The following is a 23,601-nucleotide window of genomic DNA, read 5'->3' as shown; positions in this document are numbered from 1 at the left end:
GGTGGGGACCCTCTCTGGGTAGCGTCACAGCAGCCGGGCGGGAGCAAAGAACTGGGGTGGGAGGAAGGAATAGGGAGGGAAGCTGGGGTCTCAGATCTCTTTCTCACTCCCTGGGGCGGTCAGTAATCAGGCCAAGGTTGGAGACTAGAGAGGGCTGAGCCACTCCGGCTGGGCAGGAGGCGGGGCTGGGGGTGGGGCAGCGCCCTAGGACCGAGATGTTCTCCTCCCTCGAGACTGGGATGTTTGTGTCTTTCAGCTTTCGGACAGCACCTGGGGCCTGCGCCTGGGGCCTGAGGAGGGAGTAAGTGAAGGAACCAGGGAGAAAGGACCACCAGAGAGGGAACCGAACTGTGAGTCTGGAAAGATCTAACACCCCAACCCTGACAGTCTTCTATCGTGACATTCTGCTTAGCTCTCCTTCTGCCAACCTCAAACCCCGGGGCTGCTCAAGGAGGTAGAGAGAGACGGCAGCCTGGACCTGCCCTAACCAAAGGACCTCTCTCTTCAGCCAACTAGCTGGAAACAGAAGGTGAGAAGACGCCAGGGGGTGTCTGCAATAATAATCATTTACATTTGTAGAGTGTTTTTACACTAGTACTTTCTTCACAGTAACACTATGAGGTAGGTAGAGCAATAGTTATTATCTCCATTTTACATATGAGAAAACTGAGTCTCAGTAGACTTAGGGACATTGTAAGTGGCAAAGATGGAATTCAAACCCAGATTTCCAACTCCAAGTTCAGTGATATTTCCGGAGTCCTAAAGGTTGCCTGTCAAGGTCTGATCAGCAGGAAATGTGTCGTTTTTGGACCTGGGGTTTCTATACTCTGTCCCATCCGCTAACAAAATTCTGGATGCAGGAATCCAGCAAGCACCCCTCACTAGGACCCCATTTCCATATGACCCAGAGCATCATCTCTCTAGGACTGAGGTGATTCCTCTGCAGATAATTCCACATATGATGGAGAATAAATCCGTGTTTGAGATTTGTGGCATTCCTTTCCCTCCTGTGTTTTCTTTGCTTCTCAGACAATCTTCCCCCCTCCCACCCTAAGACGCATAAATCAGATATTCAGCCCCCTAGATTTGAGTGTGAACACAAAGAAATAAGGCATTGGTTCTTCTCCCTCCCAATCTGAGACTCGGGAGGTAAAGGATGAAAGAAAGGCAGGAGCTCTGCCCCTTCCAATCCCTTCCTTCCAGGCACCACCTAATCTCATGAGCAGAGAAGAAGCCAGCAGGGAATGAATCACGATGCCTCGGTGACAATTAGAATTAAGCATAAGGTGGCTTTTATAGCCAGTGGGTGTTTGAATGTCTTCAGGTTTTATGACCCATTTCCCAATTCACTCCCACTCCCCCATGCTCAGACAGTTCAGTCCCTCCACCCCTTTGGGCAATGGGAAAGGTGAGGGAAGTAGTAATGAAGAAGGAATCCAAGGCTCACCATCTGCCTCCTGCCTAACTGATTTTCCTTGACCTCCATTATAGTCATTCTGTTGTGTTCCAATTATTTCCAAATCCCCAGGGTTGTAGGTAAAAAATAAAACGGACCTAGCAGGACGTCAAACAAATCACCCTTCCTTTTGCCATCCCACCCTCACTCTCACCTTCACCTTTTGCATCCAAAGTTTATCTTCTTAAGAAGGAAAGGGCTTCCTTGGGCACTGGGAAGAAACAAACATGGATAGGAGTTGGCTTTGGGTTTTTTTTTTTTTAAATAAAGCCAGTTAATATTTATAAACTGTAGACTTAGAACAACTATTGCTATTGATAACAACCGAATGCTAGCAACTCTCCTCAACAAGGGAAAAAAGATTTGGATATCCTGCTTACATTTCTAGTTTTATTTGTTAACATGAGTCAGAGCCTATGCTTTGATTACAGGTGCAGTTAGAGTATTGACTGCGCCTGGGGTCCCTGCTCTGAATCAATACCAACCAGTTTTGACTAATGACTCATTGTCAACTGGGAAAGAGGTCTCTCTGTATGACACAGTGCCCCATCCTTGGTTCTGTTTTCTTTAATGTTTTTATAAATAATTTGAAGGAATATATGGAAGGCTTGCTTGTCAAATGTGTGTGCATTTGTATGAAATTTGTTCAAAACTTCCCCCCCAAAATGGGGGAGGAGTAATGTGCCAAAAAAATTGTTTTGATATGGAGAGATGATAGATTACTAGGAAACTGAACAGGGATAAAGGTAAAAATCTGCCATTTAGGTTAAAAAAAAAATCAGTTGCACAATTGCAGGATAAGGGAGACTTAACTTGTTCCTAGTTCACAAGAAAAACTCCTGGAGGCTTAATCGCAAGCTTAGTATGAGCCAACAGTAACATAGATACTTTTAAAAATAGCTAATAAAAATCTTATTTCAAAAGATCTGTTTCCTTGAAGTTAAGTATTCTTTCTATCCATGGAGATGGCAACTTTTTCATGCCTTAGTAAATGGATTTATTAGCTGTTATAGCCCCCCCAAAATTTCTTCACAGTCAGTTTTCTGGTAATAGGTCTTTCCAGATTTAACACAGTAAAGTAGGAAAAATCCTAGATATGCTGTGAGAAGATCTGGTTTCAAATAGACTACCATATTTACTACTACCAGCTAGTATTTATGTAGAGCTTTAAGGTTTGCTGAGCAAACTTTACAAATATTATCTCATGTGATTTTGACAATAACCCGGAAATGTAGGTGCTATTATTATCCTCATTTTACAGATATGGGCATATGAGTCACATCGCTAATAAGTATACGTGATTAGGTTTGCACTCAGATCTTCCTGACTCTCTACCAGGTCCAGCTCTGTACCCCCAAGTTATTTTTTGTTGCTGTTTTCCAGTCATGCGTCTAACTCTTTGTGATCCCATTTGAATTTTCTTGGCAGAGATACTGGACAAAATTGTCATTTCCTTTTTTAGCTCATTTTTACGGAGGAGGAAACTGAAGTACATAGGGTTAAGTGACTTGCCCGGGGTGACACAGCTAATGATTTGAACTCAGGAAGATGAGTCTTCCTGATTCCAAGCCCAGTGCTCTATCCACCGCACTACCTAACGGTGCACTACCTAGCTGCCTGGTTTTGTTACCTTTCCAACTAGATATTTCTTGCCAGAGCTTGAATTCTACCAGTATAGTGTTCAAAAACCCAGGGTCACCTTGATTGCACCAGACCAGGGCAAAACTAGAGGAATCCTACATTTGGTAGCAGGCTGCTGTGATATTCAGATGAAGAGAGAGAATATTCCCATTTTGTTCTGTGCTGACCAGATCACATTTAAAACAATGCATTCAGTTTGGGGTTCCACATTTAAAAGTAGCATTAACAAACTAGAGAATGTTTTGAGGAGAGTGACTGAGAGTCAGAGGAGTCTGGAAACCATGTCATATGGTTGAAGCATATTTAGCATGGAGAAGAGAAAATTAAGGGCATATCTGATAGTTGTCTCTATATATTCAGGAGGCTTGTTCTGGGGAAGAAGGAACAGACATCTCTGTTGTTTCAGGGGACAGAACCAGGACCAATGGATGAAAGCTGTAGGGGGCAAATTTGCATTCAAAGAAGGAAAAAGAATGAATTACTTCCCAATTTAGCAAGTACACTATCACGGAAAGTGTTCAAAGAGAGACAATAATAATAGCTAGCATTTATATGTTCCAGGTACTGTGCTAAGCTCTTTACAAATATTATCTCATTTGATCCACATAACAACTCTGGAAGGTAAATGTTATTGTTATCCCATTTTACAGTTGAGGAAACTGAGGCAAACAAATTAAGTAGTTTGCCCAAGGTCACACAGAGAGTAAGTGTTTGAAGTTGGACTTGAACTTGGGTCAGGGCCTTCTATCCACACTAGCTGCCTCGATGTCTGAGGTTCTATACAAGGGATTCCTACATTGAATAGGAGGTTAGATTAGGTGACATGCAAAATTCCTTCCAAGTGAGATTTTATTATTCTAAATGCGAGTGAAATTCAAAGGTACTTATGAGAATTCAATATAGATTACATTTAAATAACTCTGCAAACCTTAAATACTGTATTACTTGCATTTATAATTATTGTCTTGTGTTTGTATGTATATATGTGTGTGCATATATACATGTGCATGCATGTGTATACACATGTAGGGGGGCACAATGGATAGTGCACCAGGTCTAGAATTAGGAAAATCTGAATTCAAATCCAACCTAAGCCATGTATTAACTTGATGAACCTAGGAAAGTCACTTTATCATCTATTTGCTTCAGTTTTCTCATCTGTAAAATGGGAATAATAATAGCACCTCCCTCCTAGGATTATTGTGAGGATCAAGGGGGTAGTAATTATATAGACCTTAGCCCAGTTCCTGACACATAGTAAGTGCTATATAAATGTTAGCTATTATCATTAGCTATTATATATACATATATGAAGGTCTGAAATTGTTATTTTCATCAGAATGGGAAAAATTCCCTTTGTTGAAATACTCTTCATTATTTATATGAGCAACTTGGCTGTAACATAGAGGTTTGGAGTATTGCCTGGGACACTGAGACATTATATCACTCAGTCATTACATTTATTAATCCTCTATAATATTCCAGGCACTGTGCTAAGTAAACTGGTGACTTACCCAGGGTCACACTAGTATCTGTCAAATATAGGGCTTGAACTCATGAATTCTTGATTGAGGTCACCCTCTATCCACTTCTGCACATAGGTTCTCATTAATTGTGTTAATGTAGTATGTATTATATAATCAATATGGCATACAATTGATTGTATTGTAATTAAGTATAGCTATGGATATAATTAACACATTTTCTTTCCTTACAGGCAAAAATGCCTAAACTAAATGATTGTACTTTACAAGAGAAGAGGAAACCAAATCCTATTTAGTGAGGTTATTCTCCGCTATGGACGTTAGCTTGTTTTGATATTTAGCCATGACTCAGAGACAGACCACACATTCTTAAGGTCAGCAGCCCTGACCACTCCAAGCCAATACAGCCTTCTGAGGTGGTTTATGGGAGTCTCTTGACTCACAGGAACCAGATATAGAAGGATCTTTTAGAGGTCATCTAGTCCAACCAACATCCACAGAAAAGAAATGACTTGCCCAGGGTCGTAAGAGAGCCAATAGATAACACCAAGATTTGAACCTATGTCCCTCGATTCCAAATCCAAGACTCTTTACACTGACCCGTGTTGTCTTCCATTCCTTTGATAATTTAAACAAATCTCTGATTGTCTGAGCTTAAAAAGGGAGATCAGATTCCAGAATTAAAGAGAGTTCACACATGAAAAGACGAAAATGTCGCTAGCTAGATGACTGAACTTGGAGGCCTTGGTTTCTTTTGTAGGCAATGCTTGGTCCCTAGCTGGGACTCCTTCAGATGGTCCAAAGTTCCTTAGGGCCAAATGCCCTGATAGATGTATAGGTAGACAAAGATAGAGAAATATAGATAGACTGATATATATGTATATATGTATGTGAACATATAGTTTGTATTTTATATACATGCATTGCACATACATGTGTATGCATATGTATGTATATATATACATGTGTGTGATCAAAGAGAAGTTAGATCTTGATTGTGAAGTCCTTAATAGGCTTATTAAGTCTTGCATAATGATGTCAGATTTTAAAGACCTGTAGTCAAAGCAACTTTTTTTTTTAAACAAACAGAGCAGAGTCTTTGGGGGATAAATTGTTTGCGATTTTAAAGGAAGAGATAATGCAGTTCCCCACAATTCCTTACCACCTGCTTCAGAGTAAGATGGAAACCTGGCCATAAAGAACCCCAGCTGTATTGCCCTGTGCACAGTCAGGGGTGAAAAAAGAGCCCCCCCACTCAAGCAGTCAGCATGGGAAAATCCAACAGATAAAAGGTTTGTTTACCAGTATAGCACCAGTAAGTGTGGCTGTTCAGACCATATTACACATTGCTGTGCACAGTAGACATCCAGTTAATATTTGTTGAGGGAATGAGCAAACCCAAAACAAATAAGAAAACAGCAAAACCAGCTCTTGGAATGTGAGAGCTGAACACTTGGGGACCATGTGATCGCACCCTCCCCAGTACTTTTCTTAGAAGTTCACAGCACACAGAATCTTCAATCTCCCTTTGTTCAAGCTTTCAGAAAAATGTGTTTGTTTCGTCCATGACCCAGAATAGCTAAGTGACTTACTCAGGGTCTTAAAGAAGCCGACTAAAGGGGTGGAGAAAGGATCACAGACCTTATAGTCAGAAGGTCTGGGCTGACAGCCCTAGCTTTAATACTACTTACTAGCCATGTGGCTTTGGGTGAATCTCTTCACCTCACTGAACCCTTGTTTCTGTATTTGTAAAGTAGTTCTTAGAAAAAAAATTTGCTGAAGTATCACAACCAAAGGATTCTCCTTCATTTTCTGCCTCCCTACCCGGCACCCTCTTGCCCCTCCTCCCTTAGACCTAGGGACTAAAATTAATAATAAGCTGGTGTTAGAAAGGGCAAAACCTAAAATGAATACAACAGAACTGGACAACTGGCAACACCCCACAGTGATCTGGACACAGCTGAGATTCTGTGAGCAATAGAGTCCTGCTTATGGCATTATATTAAACCCCAAAACAAACCCAGATGAGATGCAAAGGGCACTTGTACCTACTGATGATAATATTAGCTTAGGTTTGGTATAGAGGTTTGTGGTTTTTTGAAAACAATTTTCTCCCAATAACCCTGTGAAATAATTAGTATTTGGCCATTAGCATATATCATTATGTGTGGTGGATTAGGAAGAGATTCATATGGTGATAAAGATTAGTATTAAACCCTCTCCCAGTACAGGAAGCAACAGATGGATGGATCTGGGGACAGGCACTGTGGCCATAGGGGATCAAGTGTTGGCCTTGGAGCTGGGCAGACCTACGCCTGAATCCCACTTCTGACACGAGCTTGACAATGGAAAGATCATTTAGTCTTCTCGGTATTCCTGGCTATCTCCATAAGATGGAGATGGGAGGGAGTGTGAGACATGAACAGAGGGCTAACCTAGGATTCAGCAAGTTCTGCCCACATGCTAGCTCTGTGATCATGGGATGAGACAGTCATTTAACTTCTAAGACCACAAGTTACTGATGAGTAGCTGACTACATCTTTGGAGGGAATTTCCACACTGGGAGTTCTCACACGGATGAAATCATAGGTCTGGATCAAAACAATAATATTAATTTATTACTATCAATAATAATAAGTATAGAGCCTACCTCATAGGGTTTTTATGATTCAAATGAGGAAATACACATAGTGATTTACAAAGTTTATAGTGCTATATAAATGTCAGTGATTATTGTTAAAATGGATCTATAATGGTACTTCTGCTACCAACCTCATGGCTACTATGAAGAAAGTGCTTTGTAAGTCTTAAAGTAACTGATCAGTTTAGCTAATATGATTCCTTTGCCTCATTCCCTTTGTCAGGCCAAGCTAAATAGCTTCATCTATTCAGCCAACAAAGAATGATTAAGAATCATTGTTTATTGATAAATTACTAGTGTCCTTCCTTCTACCTTTAACTAGTTACTTCCTAGAGAAGACTAATTAAATAACTAGAAATTTCTGTATCTGAGGCAAGAGAGGGAAGTGTTAGGAAATTGGGGCTAATAAGGAACTCACCTGAGGTGCAGCCCCAGAGGGATGGATATATATGCTCTGGGATGATGTGGCTTAAGGACTAGATATTGCCTGAGGTAGAGAATTGGACAAGGAAAGGATTTAATAAGGCTAACTCTGTGCCAAGAACTATGCTAAGAGATGGAATTACAAGGACAAAGAAAGATGGTTCTGGTCCTCAGAGGATCAAAGAATTACACTCTAATGCAGGAAGATAAACACATAAATCCTTGTCAACCATGGTGGTAAAGACTACAGTCTGAATAGGAATGAATGAAGTCTGGCCTTAGGTCTGTTCCCAAAAAAGAAACACTCTTGAAGGAGTTTACCAGTCAGAGAAGAGGAACATTTGATGGAGGAATGTCCCAGGGTGAGTAGGCTTCAGACAGTGAGGAAGGTTATAGGGTGAAAATGTGACTGAGTAATGGTCATGAAATCTGGGAGAGTTAGAAGCACAGTGAGGAAGAGAACAAAAGTGTGGAGATGCTCAGAAGCACAGCTGGGGTAGAAAGCAGTGGATAGGGAGGAGCTCACATGGGGTACAGCTGCTATGGTTAAGGGGCTGGAAGAAGCAAGCTCAGGGTTGGTGCTCTCACCACTTTTATATTTTGTGCCCTGAGGCAAAGCTCTATTTGCCCAGCCCTAGTTATGGATCTGCTTCCTATGACCCCTTACATTTATCTGTGCTTAAAAAAAATCCCAGAGTCTTTCAATTCAAAAGAAAGTTCATTTTTATATAACTGATAACACTTTATTCCCTTTACATGGATGGACCCTGTACCAGCAGTTTGAGAGGCTATCAGTAGACATTTTGATACAGTGTTTAGCATTTTTCTTTTCATTATTTCATCTTCTAAAAACAATACAAACTCTGAATATACCTGCTGAACTAGAAAGCAGAATTTGGAGGCTGAATAAGATCTTAGAAGTCATACAGACCAATCCCCACAATCTTACAGAGGCAGAAACTGTAGTGGAAAAGAGATGACTTCCTTAAGATCACACAGAGAGTCCGAAAAAGAATGCATTCCTCCTCTTATGGAGCACTCCAAACTACCTCCCTGATATCTATGGGAAAATTGTACTCCTGGTTCATCAAGAAATGAATTACTCCAGTCAGTGGTACTCCAATGCTCACTCTTTTATCTTTCCACTGGTTCCAGCTCTAGGCCCCTTACCCATCCCCTGGAACCTCATATGCAATTAGCAGGATACCAGTGGATTCTTCACCATGGTCTCTTGCCTATAGAAAATGTCCTGGGCTTCTGGCATTATCCTTTCCAGCGCTAGTTATCCCCCCTTGTACTGAGGTTTAAATTCTGAAGGAGATAACAAAGGAATCAGATTAGTTTAGACTTTTCCAGAGCCTTTCTTTTCTCTGAATGGGGAATGCATTCCACCATAACCAGGTGTTGCAGAGAATGAAGGACAGAGCATCATTTCAGTTCCTTGTCAAGCGTGTATTAAGTGTCTGCTGTGAGTGAGACACTGTGCTATCTGAAAACTTTGTCCCTGCCCTCTGGCTGCTTAGGCCCTACTGGGGTAAAACAGTAATATGTAGGTGTTATTATACATACATTCACACATATATAACATACAACACACATGTGTATTGTAACATGACATATTAGGTGCCATAAATTACATGACATATGATGTACTTATACATGTATGTGTGTACATCCATATCTATCTATACATAGAGAAAGACAGACAGGCAGATAGATAGACAGACACATATAGACAAATACACACAATTTGAGGGTGGTGAGACCATTAACTTCTGGGAGGGGAGAGACACAGAAAAGGCATTATTGTGTTTCTGAGCTGAATCTTGACAAGAGTTAGGACTTCCGAGAGGCATAAGTAAGGAGAGAGAATATTTCAGGCACAGAGACAGTGGTGGGGGGAGGCTATGAAAAGGTCTGGAGGGAGGAGAAGGACTGTTGAGTCCTGGTAAGAACAAGCCGGATCTCAGGCAATGGTAGTGAGTGAGAATTGAACTGAAAAACTCCACAAAGACAGCAAACAATTAATGTCTTCTCTTACAAAAATGAGACTTTCACCTGGAGGTGTGAGGACTTAACACTCCCCCTCCCCCTACTCCAGCCAATTCTCCATGCTCCTCTGGAGCCAGCTCATTTACTACTACAAGCAGAATAACATTTTCCATCCCGCTGTTAATCAAGTCTTGAATTAAGGTTTTGGCAGGAGGATTCCCGGGGACATTCATCTGGGTCTGGTGGTGCAGATTCCCTCGGCAGAGCTAAGTCCCACAGAAGGCCATGCGTCATTCCAGGTAGAGAGGGCTGAGTCAAAGAACCATGTCCAGAGTGGGGAGAAGGGATATCAAAGAGAACCAGTAAATACATCACATGCATACACCCACTCCCAAGCAGTGTCAGAGAGAAGATAAAAGTTCACTGGGATTTAAAGAAATTGTTTAGCTTATCTCTGCCTTCTATATTTTCCCTCTGAAGCAACTATGAAAACTATCATATCAGACTTTACAAATACCTTCTTTTACATTTTTTTTCTTTCTGTATGCCTGTGACGTGCTCCTTCCCTGCCAAGCTTACACTATATTAAGAAACTGTTCTGTAAAGCATGTGACCCACCTTTCTGCACAACACACAAACTCAGGGGCTAGCAAAGCTTTGGAAGAGCAGATCTTCTGTTTGGTACACAGAGTTGTGATTTTCAACACAGAACCTTGTAACAATACTTCAAAAGAACAACTCATCCCTGACAAGGAGGGTAGCATTGTCACCTGGTTGTGACTTTTAAAATAACCTTGCAAACAGGGACACAGATGAGTAGTATACTGGCTCATAGGATCTTCAGAGTGGGAGCTGAAATCCCAAACACATCTTACAAATGAGGGAACTGAGGCAGAGAGAATGTATAATTTGTCCCAGGGAACAGAGAGACTTGATATGGATAGAGAACCAATCTAAAGACCTCCTAAAGGGTCTAACACATACTGGCTGTTACCCCAGGCAAATAATTCACTTACCCTCCAAATACAGTAGACAGCTCTCTAACATTCTATGTTGCAGAAATGAATTAAGGTGCATTGGTTAAAGAACTTCCTTATCTTTTTTCCTGACATCAATCAAATCACAGGTTCAGTCCCTGTCCTATCTTATCCTATCCTTTCCTATCCCATCCCATCTCATCCCATCCCATCCCATCCCATCCCATCCCATCCCATCCTATCCTATGCTATAAGCAATAAGTAGAAGAACTGGGATTCAAAGCTTAATCATTTCACTCCAAATCATAATAAATATCCTTGTTTGATTTAACTATAGGCAGTAGCAAAAATGAAGGAGCATTCTTGCTTGCCCAATATCTCTTATTACTCCCCCTAGAGAATGGGCTAAAGGCTTATTTAAAAGTAGCAATAGACCACATTTATATTGTGTTTTATAGGTTACAAAATGTTTTCTTCACAACTATGCTATTAGAGATATAGGACAGATACTGCTGCCCTCATTTCACAGATAAAGAAACTAAGATGAAATAACTTGTTCACTGTCACACAGAGCCTTCTGGATGCAACTGCCATTAGGGTACTCTTGCTAGCACAAATGTTGCCTTTCTTATACCAGCTTTTCTCGAGTTCTAGTCCCTCAAGTTCTAGCCAAAGCCTAGCTGGGTGGCCATGGGAAGATCATTCATTTTTCCAGTCACTGATTGCTTTTGTCTGTAAAATAAGAGAATTGGAAAGACTCTTTTTGACAAGAACTACTGGAAAATTGGAAAATAGTCTGGCAAAAATTAGGTTTAGATGAATATCTTACACCAAACACCCTAATAAGCTCAAAATGAACATCAGCATGAAAATGCCAAGTCATACTATAAAGAAAGGACAATTGAATTAGACAGTCCCTAAAGTACCTTCTGTCTCTTAACTCCTATAATTTATTAAAATATTCATTTTCAAAAAACATCTTAAGGAACTTCCCCTTCCGTTTCCAAGGCTGGTAGGGGCAGAGATGGAGTGAGAAGCTACCCAGTCAGAAGCTTAAATTATACTGTGAGGATTGCAAATGTTAGTCCTTTCCCTGTCTCACCTAAAGTTTCAATTTGCATGCTTGATCTAGGGAGCCAGAAGAGTCCTCCTCCCACGTGCCTAGTCCAGAGTGAGGAGAGCACATGGACCCTTCCTAGCTTTAGGACAACTCTTCTCTGGATCAGCCACTAAAAACACTAAGATGTAGGACAGTTACAGTCACTTGCCCCTACCCTTCCAATGCCCCCCCAGCACAGTGACCATACCCCCCCTACTTCATCTTACTGGTCTAGGCAGAAGCTTGAGATCTAAAACTTTCCCTTTCTCTTTCTCCTAACTGAAACTTAGCTACCTGGTATCAGAGTCCCACTCTGCAAGAAAATCTGAGAAGCAAAGCCACCCTGAAGTGTTTTTTAGTAACTGGTCCCAGTTGAATATGCCTTGTCTCCCAGAGACATTTATTGATTGCATTTAATTCATGGTAGATGAGAAAATATTTTGAGGTGTCAGGCCAACTCTGAATTCCTCAAATCATACCGTCAGCTATGTTGATCTTGTCTGCAGAAACTACCCACCAAGAGCCCCATTCCTCTGAGTGCTTTGAGCACCTTCCTTTTTAGGGACTGATCTTGGAACATCAGCTTACATTATCAGTAATAATTAAGAAGCATCAAGGTAAAAACCCAGAGCAAAAAATGTCGAGTTAAGAAAAGCAGTGTCAGTCACATCTTTAGCCCTCAATCACTAAATCAAGCATGGAAAAAAATCAGATAGGTACCAGGTTGAGAATATTCTAGATCTCCCTTTATCCCCCTATCCCCCAGCTCCTCAGATTGCTAAAGCCATTAATATAGAGCATCTATTAACAGGATTTCATCATTCTTCAAAATTAATTAACCCCCACACTACAATTCTGTAGGGAAAGCCAGAATCCCCCCCCTTTTCACAGATGGAGAAAGTAAAGATAAAAACGGAGGAGGGAGGGAGGAAGAGAGAAACAGAGAGAGAGAGAGAGAGAGAGAATTAGTGGATGAAAAATCAAAAGCCAAACCTAGACCCAAGGCTGATGACTTTACTCAACTCTGCCTCACTTAAATCCAGTTCATCTGCAAGCCAAGACATCACCCATGATGTCACTGGTTCTCTTTGAAAAGGATGGACAGCAAACCACATCACAACCTAAATACTCTTGAAACAAGTATTGCTTCCAGAGTTAAATTTCAGCACTAAATCCATGCAGTCTCTGTGCATTGCAAACATGGATCTTTGCCCTTTATAGAGTCTGACTCCTAAATGCTATAACAACACCAGTACTGGTAACAGCTGGTATTTATAGGGTGCTTTAAGTTTTGCAAAGTATTTTTCTGAGGTTATATTCCCCTGCCTAATGCTTAGAGATGCCAGCTTTCTGTGTCAAGAAACATTGAACAAATTTAAAGGGACTAAGGCCCCTTGCTCACCACAGCCTTTCTTCTTTTCTTTCCTTCCAGGATATTCTCACTTCCACCACACGCATTGTTTTCCTCAGTTCTCTTTGGCTCCTGCTCAAAGAAGCACCAAAGTCACTTGTTATGCCCAAGCCAGATGAGGGGCCACCCTCCCAAATCATTGTGCCCAGCACTTAAGAAAACAACACAGAGCTAGTATCTCTTCCAGTTTTTATTTCTGGTGCCTATGGAAGAGGAGGGAGGGGTCCTTGCCTCCAATAGGCTCCTTTTACTGACAGACTGACCAGTTCTCAGTGCTACTGGTTAGACTGATGGCTGTCCCTGCTTTTATTCTCCAGTCTGGCAGGAGGGAAGATTCACGTGGCAATGGCAGCGCTGGTGCCAGCTGGGTCGCTCGGGGTATTTTTCTGGTTATTTCACAGTTGCTTTGTCATCACCTACTTTCTACAGTTCAGCAAGGGCTGCCAGCATCCCTGCTCCCCCCAAACCTCCCCAACTCTTCCTACCTCTCTCCTGCAGAAGATTATGAAGGTGGCATGGGAGGACACAACCTTATTAGAAAGTTCTTGTTTTGCCAGTGGCCAGGGCACTTTCCTTGTAGGGTCCAGGAGCTGGGATGGCATGAGATGCAGCCTAATGTATGAGAGAGAGAGAGAGAGAGAGAGAGAGAGAGAGAGAGAGAGAGAGAGAGAGACAGATAGACAGAGAGAGACAGAGAGACAGAGAGAGAGACAGAGACAGAGAGAGGGCACTCCAGCATGAAGGAGCAACGCTGTCAAATTCCAATAGAAACAGATTTCTGTGGGCCATATTGACCTAGAAAACTACAAATTAATATTATCAATGTTGAATTGTATTTTTAATTTCTTTTGTTAAACACCTAGTTGGAGGAGAATTCTGTGGACTACCAAATTTAACACTTCTAGGTTACAGTACTAAATTTGGCCTTGAAAATACTTGGGTTTGAATTCCACTTCAGATACTTACTAACTTTATGGTCCTAGACCAGCCACTTCAAGTGTCTCACCCTCAATTTCTCAAGTATATGTATTGCATGCAATGGACTTAATGTCCCAACTGCCCCTTGTACTGGCAAGTCAGGTCATTAAAGTTTAGCTACTGGATCCCCTCAGGGCTCTAGCAATAGCCCTGAAGGACTGAGGGAAGGGAAGTGCCTGTTTTTTCAAAAAAAATTATCAATTTTCATAAAATATTTCCCAAAAATTCTAAAACATACTTTCCCACTGGTATATACAGCATTCAGTGGAAAGTGGGTCCAAGCTTAGAAAGTACATCTTGTTAAGGGGGTAACTCAAAGCTCCAAGAAGTCCCATTGCTGGACCTTGTGTATAGTATATTTTTCTGCTGGGCTCTTTGCAGAGCTGTAACTGTATGTCTAGTTTGTCCTTGGCTCCTGATGTAGCCACTGTCCTTAGTTGTTCCAGGAACTCTGCTAGAACACTGATGGGAAGATGGGAAGTCCTCCAGACCTGCAAAGTTCATTCTTGGGCTAAGAAGGGGGCAGGAAGAGTACAATGTCAACAAAACTGAGGTGTTCTCTTCCCAACTTGTGGTCCCTTCTCAGAGATATCCCTCTTCTCTCCCCCAACAGATACGCGTCTAACCCCAAATCTCTCAACTTCTACACTAACTCAGCTCCCTCATTTTATAGAGACAGTGTTACCAAGTTTGCTCAGTCCATTTGAACACTTTCTATGAAACTTCACTCCCTCTTCATCCAATATCCCATCAGAGACATCCAGACTGATCAGGACCTTTGCACACTTAGTTGAAAGTCTTTGATTGATTTGGTTCTATTGAGACACCTGGTTAAGATATCAAGGGGATAACATCTTATCTTTCACTTTAAGGGTTACGGGGTGCCTTCACTGATTTAGTCAATCAACCCTTCCCTTACATGTAAAAGTGAGGGGGATAGACTTGGTGACAATGATTTCTAAGGTTCCTTTCAGCTCTAAATCTATGATCCTAGGATGTGGTGGAAATGAAATACACACAGACACACACACACACACACATATTTCTAAAGTATCTATTGTGCACAGCACATTGGTAGGCAATGGAAGAACATCCAGAGGTTAGAAAAGATGTTCCCTGCCCACTACACTGAGGGAGTTTACACAGGGGTTATGGCACATACACAGATAATGATAATCAAAGATATTGGGAAGTAAAACTTAGGGAAGGGAACTTTGACATCATCTGTTTCAGCCCTCTCATTTTTAAAATTTATTATCTTTTTATTTTTTAAACCATCTCATTTTATAGAAGAAGCTCCCACCCAGAGAGGTGAAGTGACTTTGTACAAAGTCATGCAATAGTAAGGGTTACAGCCAAAATGAAAATCCAGGGCATCTGGCCCCAAATCAATGTTTATTCCACTTCATAGGAGATCACCCTTGCTATACTTAGTAATGCTTTGTAGAGGTGAAAAAAGATCTGAAGGGAAAAGGTAATCCAAGGAAAACTGAACTGAGAAACAGAGTTAGAATCATGCCAGATCATTTCTTCTCTCTAGGTTTTAGTTTCTTTGTCTGTAAAATGACTTAGATTATTGGCATTTTGTTGGCTGTTTTAAGAGAGGCTCTGAATAATAAATAGGAGGAAAATAGGACCAGAATAAGGGGTGTGTGTGTGTGTGTGTGTGTGTGTGTGTGTGTGTGTGTCCAGAAATGGATATTGGAGGGCACCAAAGGTTAATCCCACCTGCTGATATTAACAGATAGCAAATGATAGGGCCATTCATATTGGTGGGGATTCATGATCTGTATAATCCCACCATTTTCTCAAGGACCTACACCTTTCCAACTCTAATAGTTTATGATTCTATGATTCCAGTCTACATATAATATATTAAATCAGGTGATCCCTTTGGGAAATACCTCCCTGGTGCAGTACTGCAAACCCATTAGAAAATTTGGAGATAATGCCTTCTTTGGGGAAACTGGGATTCAACTCCACATCTCTCCACCAATCTACTTAGATTTTCATGTGTCACTATTTCTGAGCACCCCTCTATATAAAACAACTTTATGAGGCTCTGCTCTTCTAGGACTATCTTTGGTCCATGCTCATTTTTGTAACTATAGTTGTGAATATGATCTTTATTCATAAGTAGTAGGGTTGGGTGGAGGAACAAACACATGTGTTCATGAAGTCAGGCACTTGGTTCAATTTCCCCTGCTTTCTGCCTCCTTCAAACTCTATACAGAAAAGTGGATCTGCAAATAGCACTCTTGTATACCTCCAAAGACATCTAAACACTTCATCTTCTGCCCTATGTTCTAAGACATGAAAGCAACTGATTACAAAGCCAAAATAGTGCCACCTGGTGGCAGGATTGAAACTCCAACCATAAATAAAGTTGGGCTGTCTCATGTCTAATGTTCTAAAATCTAGAGCTACTCAAGAATGACCTTCTATTATATACTGACAGAATAGGTGATATTGGGGCATCTAGGAGGCTCAGTGAGTAGATCACTGGCCCTGGAGTCAGGAGGACCTGAGTTCAAATCTAGCTTCTGACACTTGACACATTTACTAGCTGTGTGACCTTGGACAAGTCACATAACCCAATTGCCTTGCCTTTCCCCCCTCTATAAAAAAAAAAAGAATAGGTGTTATCATTGTTGTGTAAGCTGAGAAGTATTGAGAAAAATCTCTCTTCCTCTAACACGGTTGGTAATAGGTCTGCCATGGAACATGATATTTTATAGCTAGAGCACTCCTTTAGGTTGCTCCCTATTAAAAGGAAAATGCCCATAAGATGGATAATGTATAAAGTAATCATCAGTCATTAATGACAAATTAGGTTCCATTACCAATCAGGGTCCTAAGATAATGAGACACAGAATAGGCAAGTTTTGATGGCAGTGAAAGAGATTGAGCAAAAGATTTGGAGTTGTCTTTGTCTCTAGTGAGAGGCTGAGCATTCTGGAAAGGTAGGACCAAAAGAACAGAGAAGAATCTGGAAACCAAAGGAGGAAGAAATCAAAAGGCAATGTTATCAACTTTTTGTCATTTATAAAGGACTGACCAGGGTCATTCATATCTTTATAGGTGTCCTTGTCCTCATCCCTCTAAGACATCTTTAGGTCATAGAATCTGAAAATGCATTTTTAGGTTTTGGTATGGCTTTCCTCAAAGAGCAACCAATATAACTCAGCATAATACTACTGAGGATATCCTGGGTCCATAGAGAATGGTATTGAATCTCCAGGGCTGCCTACTTACTCTTTTCAATGGAGAAAGGTAAGTGGAAAGTATCCCTTAAACTTCTTTATTGAATAGTCATCCAACCAAGACTCATCAACCAATGTGAAAAGATTTCAAGTAGCTATTGCTAATAAGCTCAGTTCACCCAGCCTGTCAAGAAATATTAGAGATAAGGTGATTTCATTATATACATATAGGAAACCCCCAGATGAAAAAGTCACCTCTACCAATGCTACCCAGACGTCTAGGACTTATAGCTTTTGAGTTGCCCAGAACTAAATGACTTGTGGAAGTCACACAACCAGTGTGTGTCTGAGGTGGGACACCAGCTCAGGTCTTTATAGATCCAAAACTAGCTCTCTATTCACTGGGAAATTCTGTCTCTCACATTTAAAATATTAAAAGGACCTGTGATATCAACATAATCTCATATTGAGAACTCCCTCTGTCAACAGTGTAGAAGTTAGCCACCACTAATGGCTGATGTTGTTATTCATCGTTTGTTTTCAAAGAGGACCAGTGATATCACAGGGTAATGTCTTGACTTGTGCATGAAATTGGAATTAAGTGAGGCAAAGTTGCACAAAATCGTCACCTCACTCTCTCTTTCAGTCACCTAAGTCCAGTGACAATACAAAAGTCAGGACAACTGGTGATGACCTTGGCATCGTTGATGTCGGACCAAGGTCTAAGCACTCCACAGCTCCTCTTTCAGCTGTCTTCCTTCATAGCCAAAGGAACAAATTGTTCTCATCCACCCGTTCTGTCAGGGGGAAGTCTTCCTATGCTCAAGGAAGATATTTTCCTAACCCATTGACAGGTTTGAGGCTTGTCAATTACCCTCAATCTGCTTTAGCCTAAATGCTGAGGCAGTTTCATCCCAGTTTGGCCACTGCACTTGCTATAGCTTCTTGGAATCACAGGTGAGACTTGGGTGACAGGTGGACACCAATGGTGGATGAACAGCCCTGCAAAGGGCTCAGCAAGCCCTCACCTGGTGGGTGCAAGTCCTCCCTGAACACCCCACACATCTTTTATAGCTAATACATAACTAAGATTAGCTCAAAACACCTAAAGGATAACTGAATCTCTCAGAGTGATACAGATAGTAAATATCAGAGGTGTTGTTTAAAGTCAGCTCTCCCTAACAACTCCTCATGACATCTGATTGTCTCTACTTAAATAACAATTATATTTTACATTTTTTCAAGACGGTGGCAATCTGCTTCACATGATTTGACTTTATCTTCAAAATAATAACTGATATTTCTATAGAGAGAGCATTAAGGTTTACAGAGCTCCCTTCTCAATAGAGCCCAGTGAGCTAGACTCCATAAATATTATCATCATCTCTGTTTTACACATGAAGAAGTAAAATCAGAGAGCTATAAAAAATTTCCCAAAGTCATAGAGTTAGTGACTGGTAGAACCAGACTCAAACCAGGTCTTCTGTTCCAGTCTGTCAGTAAACATTTATTAAGTGCTGACTGTATACCAGGAGCTATGCAAAATGCTGAGCCCTAAGTCTCATGCCCTTTCCACTAGACCATGCTTCATTCCTGTGAGTTGTTAGGATGGATATTATCTCAATTTCAGATAGGGAAACTGAGACTCAGAAAGATGAAATTAGAGCAGAGTGCCATAACAGCAGGGTGGAAATTGGACCACAAATTCTTTTGGCCACAACAATCAGGCTGCATCCCAGTAATTTAGCTAACCAACTCAAAGGAAAAAGCACCAAAGCAATCGAAAAGCATTTAGAGTCTCTACCATATGTCTAATACTATGCAAGGCACTATAGAGGCAAAAGACAAAACTGGCAGAAGTAAAGGAACTGCTCATTCATAAGTGTGGTCCTGGCTATAAATTCAGTAGGAATACGGAGCAGCAGCATGGATTGAGTCAGGAAAAGTTTCCATAACAAAAGTGATACTTTTTTTAAAAAATCATTTATTTTTTAATTAAAATTCTGTTTTTCCCAATTACATGTAAAAACAGTTTTAACATTATTTTTTCAAATTTTGAGTTCCAAATTCTCTCCTTCCTTTCCCTCCCCACCTCATTGAGAAGGCAAGCAATTTGACATAGGTTATCGATGTGTAGTCATACAAAACACATTTCCATGTAAATCATGCTGTGAAAGAAAACATAGACATAGAAAACCCCCCAAAAAATAATAAAATAGAGAAAACATATCTTTTGATGTGCATTCAGACTCCACCAGTTCTGTCTTTGGAAATGAACAGCATCTTTCATCATAAGTCCTTTAGAATCGTCTTGGGAGGGGGAGGAGCCAAGATGGTGGAGTAGAAAGACATACATATGTTAGCTCCAAACCCACAGCCCATAAAATACCTGTAAAGAAGAACTCCCAACAAATTCTGGAGCAGCAGAAGCCACAGAACAACGCAGCGGAGGAGATTTCTGTTCCAGAAAGCCCTGAAAAACTGGCACAAAAGGTCTGTCGAGCACCAGACCCAGAGCAGAGCCCAGCCCTGCCTTGGCTGTGCGGCACTGAGAGGAGCAGATCTGAGCAGGCTTCAGGGATGGAATCTCCAGTGGCCGCACAGGTCCCTCCACCCACAGGTGCCAAAGGTCAGTGAGAGGGTCTTTTTGGCTGGACGAGAAGGGAGTGGGGTGTCCCCATAACTCAGGCCCCCTCAGGAAGCAGCAGCAGAGGTGACAGCAGACAAAGGCTCCCAAAGCAGGCAGGAGCTCAGACACATTGTTGAAGGTATCCGCATAAACCCCATGAGGGAACTGAGCCCCGTGTGGTGGCCCTGCCCTGACCTGAGCACCTGAATTTAATCTCACACTGAATAGCAGCCCCACCCCTGCCTAAAGCCCTGAGGCTGGGAAGCAGCATTTGAATATCAGATCCCAATTGCTGGCTGGGCAGATCTGGAGGTGAGGTGGGTGTGGAAAGGACACTCAGAAGTCAAGTCACTGGCTGGGAAAATGCCCAGAAAAGGGGGGAAAAAAATAAGACAATAGAAGGTTACTTTCTTGGTAAACAGATATCTCCTCTCTTCCTTTCTGATGAGGAAGAACAATGCTTACCATCAGGGAAAGATGTAGAAATCAAGGCTTCTGTAGCCCAAACATCCAAAAGAAATATTCCATGGGCTCAGGCCATGAAAGAGCTCAAAAAGGATTTTGAAAATCAAGTTAGAGAGGTGGAGGAAAAACTGGGAAGAGAAATGAGAGAGATGCAAGAAAAGCATGAAAAGCAGGTCAACACCTTGCTAAAGGAGACCCCAAAAAATGCTGAAGAAAATAACACCTTGAAAAATAGGCTAACTCAATTGGCAAAAGAGGCTCAAAAAGCCAGTGAGGAGAAGAATGCTTTCAAAAGCAGAATTAGCCAAATGGAAAAGGAGGTTCAAAAGCTCACTGAAGAAAACAGTTCTTTCAAAATTAGATTGGAACAGATGGAGGCTAATGACTTTAGGAGAAACCAAGAAATCACAAAACAAAACCAAAAGAATGAAAAAATGGAAGATAATGTGAAATATCTCATTGGAAAAACAACTGACCTGGAAAATAGATCCAGGAGAGATAATTTAAAAATTATGGGACTACCTGAAAGCCATGATCAAAAAAGAGCCTAGACATCATCTTTCATGAAATTATCAAGGAAAACTTCCCTGATATTCTAGAACCAGAGGGCAAAATAAGCATTTAAGGAATCCACTGATCACCGCCTGAAAGAGATCCAAAAAGAGAAACTCCTAGGAACATTGTGGCCAAATTCCAGAGTTCCCTAGTCAAGGAGAAAATATTGCAAGCAGCTAGAAAGAAACAATTCCAGTGTTGTGGAAATACAATCAGGATAACACAAGATCTAGCAGCTTCTACATTAAGGGATCAAAGGGCATGGAATATGATATTCCAGAAGTCAAAGGAACTAGGACTAAAACCAAGAATCACCTACCCAGCAAAACTGAGTATAATACTTCAGGGGGAAAATCGTCTTTCAATGAAATCGAGGACTTTCAAGCACTTTGAAAAGACCAGAGCTGAAAAGAAAATTTGACCTTCAAACACAAGAATCAAGAGAAGCATGAAAGGGCAAACAGTAAAGAGAAATCATAAGGGACTTACTAAAGTTGAACTGTTTACATTCCTACATGGAAAGACAATATTTGTAACTCTTGAAACTTTTCACTATCTGGGTAGTTGGTGGGATATTACACACACACACACACACACACACATAGAGCACAGAGTGAATTAAATAGGATGGAATCATATCTTAAAAAAATGAAATTAAGTGGTGAGAGAGAAATATATTGGGAGGAGAAAGGGAGAAATGGAATGGGGCAAATTATCTCTCATAAAAAATAGAATCATCTTGGGTCATTATATTGTTGAGAACAGCTGTTATTCATAGTAGATCATCATACAATATTGCTGTTACTGTGTACAATGTTTTCATTTCACTTTGCATCAGTCCATGTAATTCTTTTCAGGTATAAAAGTGGTTCTTGATCTTGATTTTGAGGCTAGAGTAGTGTATGGATGAGTGAAGAAGGGTCCAAGAGGGCCTTCCAGGCAGGGGCGACTTTCAGGGCAAAGGTTGACCATAAAAAAAGAAAAGTGCCTCTAGAGACAGGAAGTAGATCAAATCTGAATGTAGATGGACTTTGTTCTGCAAACCAATTTTTCCAGATTGTGGGTTCATAAACTGGGACTGATTCATGGAAATTTTTTACTAGAGAATTACAGATGTGGAGCTGGAAAGGACCTCAGAAGCTCTCTTCTTCAACCCTTTTACTTTATCTATAAGAAAATAAGCCAAGGGAGATTAAATGACTGGCCCAGGTGGGATAGGGAAGTATCAGAGCAGGATTTGAATTCAGATCCCTTGATTACAGAACCCATGAACTTTCTACTTTCACATTGCCTTTGAGAAGAAAGATTCTTGCTTCTTACAGCTGATAAGTTTATAAAAATAACTCCTCCTCCTTCTCTCCATACTCTGCATCTCTCACCCAAGGATATCCTTCATTTTGTTCTCTGATTCCCAAACCATGTGCCTCAGCTCCCTGGATGCCACAACAGACTTGTTGGGGCACCCAAGATGTTTACATTTTCCACCTAAGTACTTAATAAACACAATTTTTTGGTATTTCTTTTGCCCTAGGGATGGCATGAAAAAAATCACTGAGGAATTCAGGGCACCATGAGATGAGAAAATTGGATATCCTCTATGGTTCCTGAGACTCCACAAGCTGGCTGCCATGACACTTCTGTGAACAGAGCAGTCTATGGCAGAAAATGTTTGATGTCTCATGGGTACAAAGTTTAGAGGAAACATTGCTATAGGCAATGAGGAACCACTGAAGGCTTCACTGAACCAAGGGAGTTGTATGATAAAAGTCATATTTAACAATACTAGTCCTGGAGAAGAATTGATGAAACCTCTCTTTCCAGAGAAATAGGGGGCAGAATGTTGTAGACCCTGTAAGGCACAGTCACCATTTGGATGTGTTTTTGTTTTACTGTTTTTCTTTGTTATAGGGGAAAGTTCAGTTTGGAGGGAGGGAGGAAAGAGAAGGGAAGTATTTCTAGAAATAACTACTGTAAAAACAAAAGATATCAATAAAAATTTTTAAAATTTTCTAATTACATGTAAAAACAATTTTTAACATTCATTTTTTAAAATATCAAGTTCTACAATCTCAATAAAATTTATTTTAAAAAACAAAAGTAGTATTTTAAGAAGATTCATATAGTGATAGTAGATAGGATGAATTGGGGAACAGGAAAGGGGGGAAGACAGAAGCATGGAGATAACTTTGAAAACTGTTAAAATAATACAGAGAACAGATAAAAAAATGGCCTGAACTAGATTTATGTTGATCTTAGTGAGAATTGTAAGGAAAGGTTGCATTCCAGAGATACTGGAGAGGATGAGTCAACAGGATTTGGTTGTGAGAAGTGAAAGGGATTAAAGAACCAGAAAGAGCCCAACATTTAGAATCTGGGTGACTGGGAGAGGGGGCATGTCATTAAAAACTATGGTTATGACTCACTGCTTTTATTGTAAGTTCTGGACACAAGGCCTTGAGAAGACACTGCTGAAAGCCTTATGCTGATTGGTCAGGGAGTTGCAGAGGAAGGATCCAAGCTTTGTGCTACTTGTTGCCTAGACCTATCCATGCCCAAGCAACAGAATCCATGCTCATGGCTGCCCTGAACTCATAGATACATAAGTATTCTCTCTAGAAAATGATTTTCAAGTTGGCTTATGAATATT

General features: G+C 40.9%; 1 long non-coding RNA gene across 1 annotated transcript; it reads left to right on the top strand.

Annotated features, from left to right (window-relative positions):
* The first annotated feature begins 174 nt into the window (after positions 1-174).
* LOC140497378 (uncharacterized) lies at positions 175-22,983 on the top strand. Its single transcript, XR_011964652.1, has 2 exons — positions 175-529; positions 22,486-22,983. It is a non-coding gene; the product is annotated as an uncharacterized lncRNA (long non-coding RNA).
* Positions 22,984-23,601: the final 618 nt, after the last annotated feature.

This window comes from Notamacropus eugenii, chromosome 3, assembly GCF_028372415.1.
Source record: "Notamacropus eugenii isolate mMacEug1 chromosome 3, mMacEug1.pri_v2, whole genome shotgun sequence".
Taxonomy (NCBI): domain Eukaryota; kingdom Metazoa; phylum Chordata; class Mammalia; order Diprotodontia; family Macropodidae; genus Notamacropus; species Notamacropus eugenii.
Note: the sequence above shows the minus strand (reverse complement) of the source record. Positions and strands in the feature narration are given on the sequence as shown.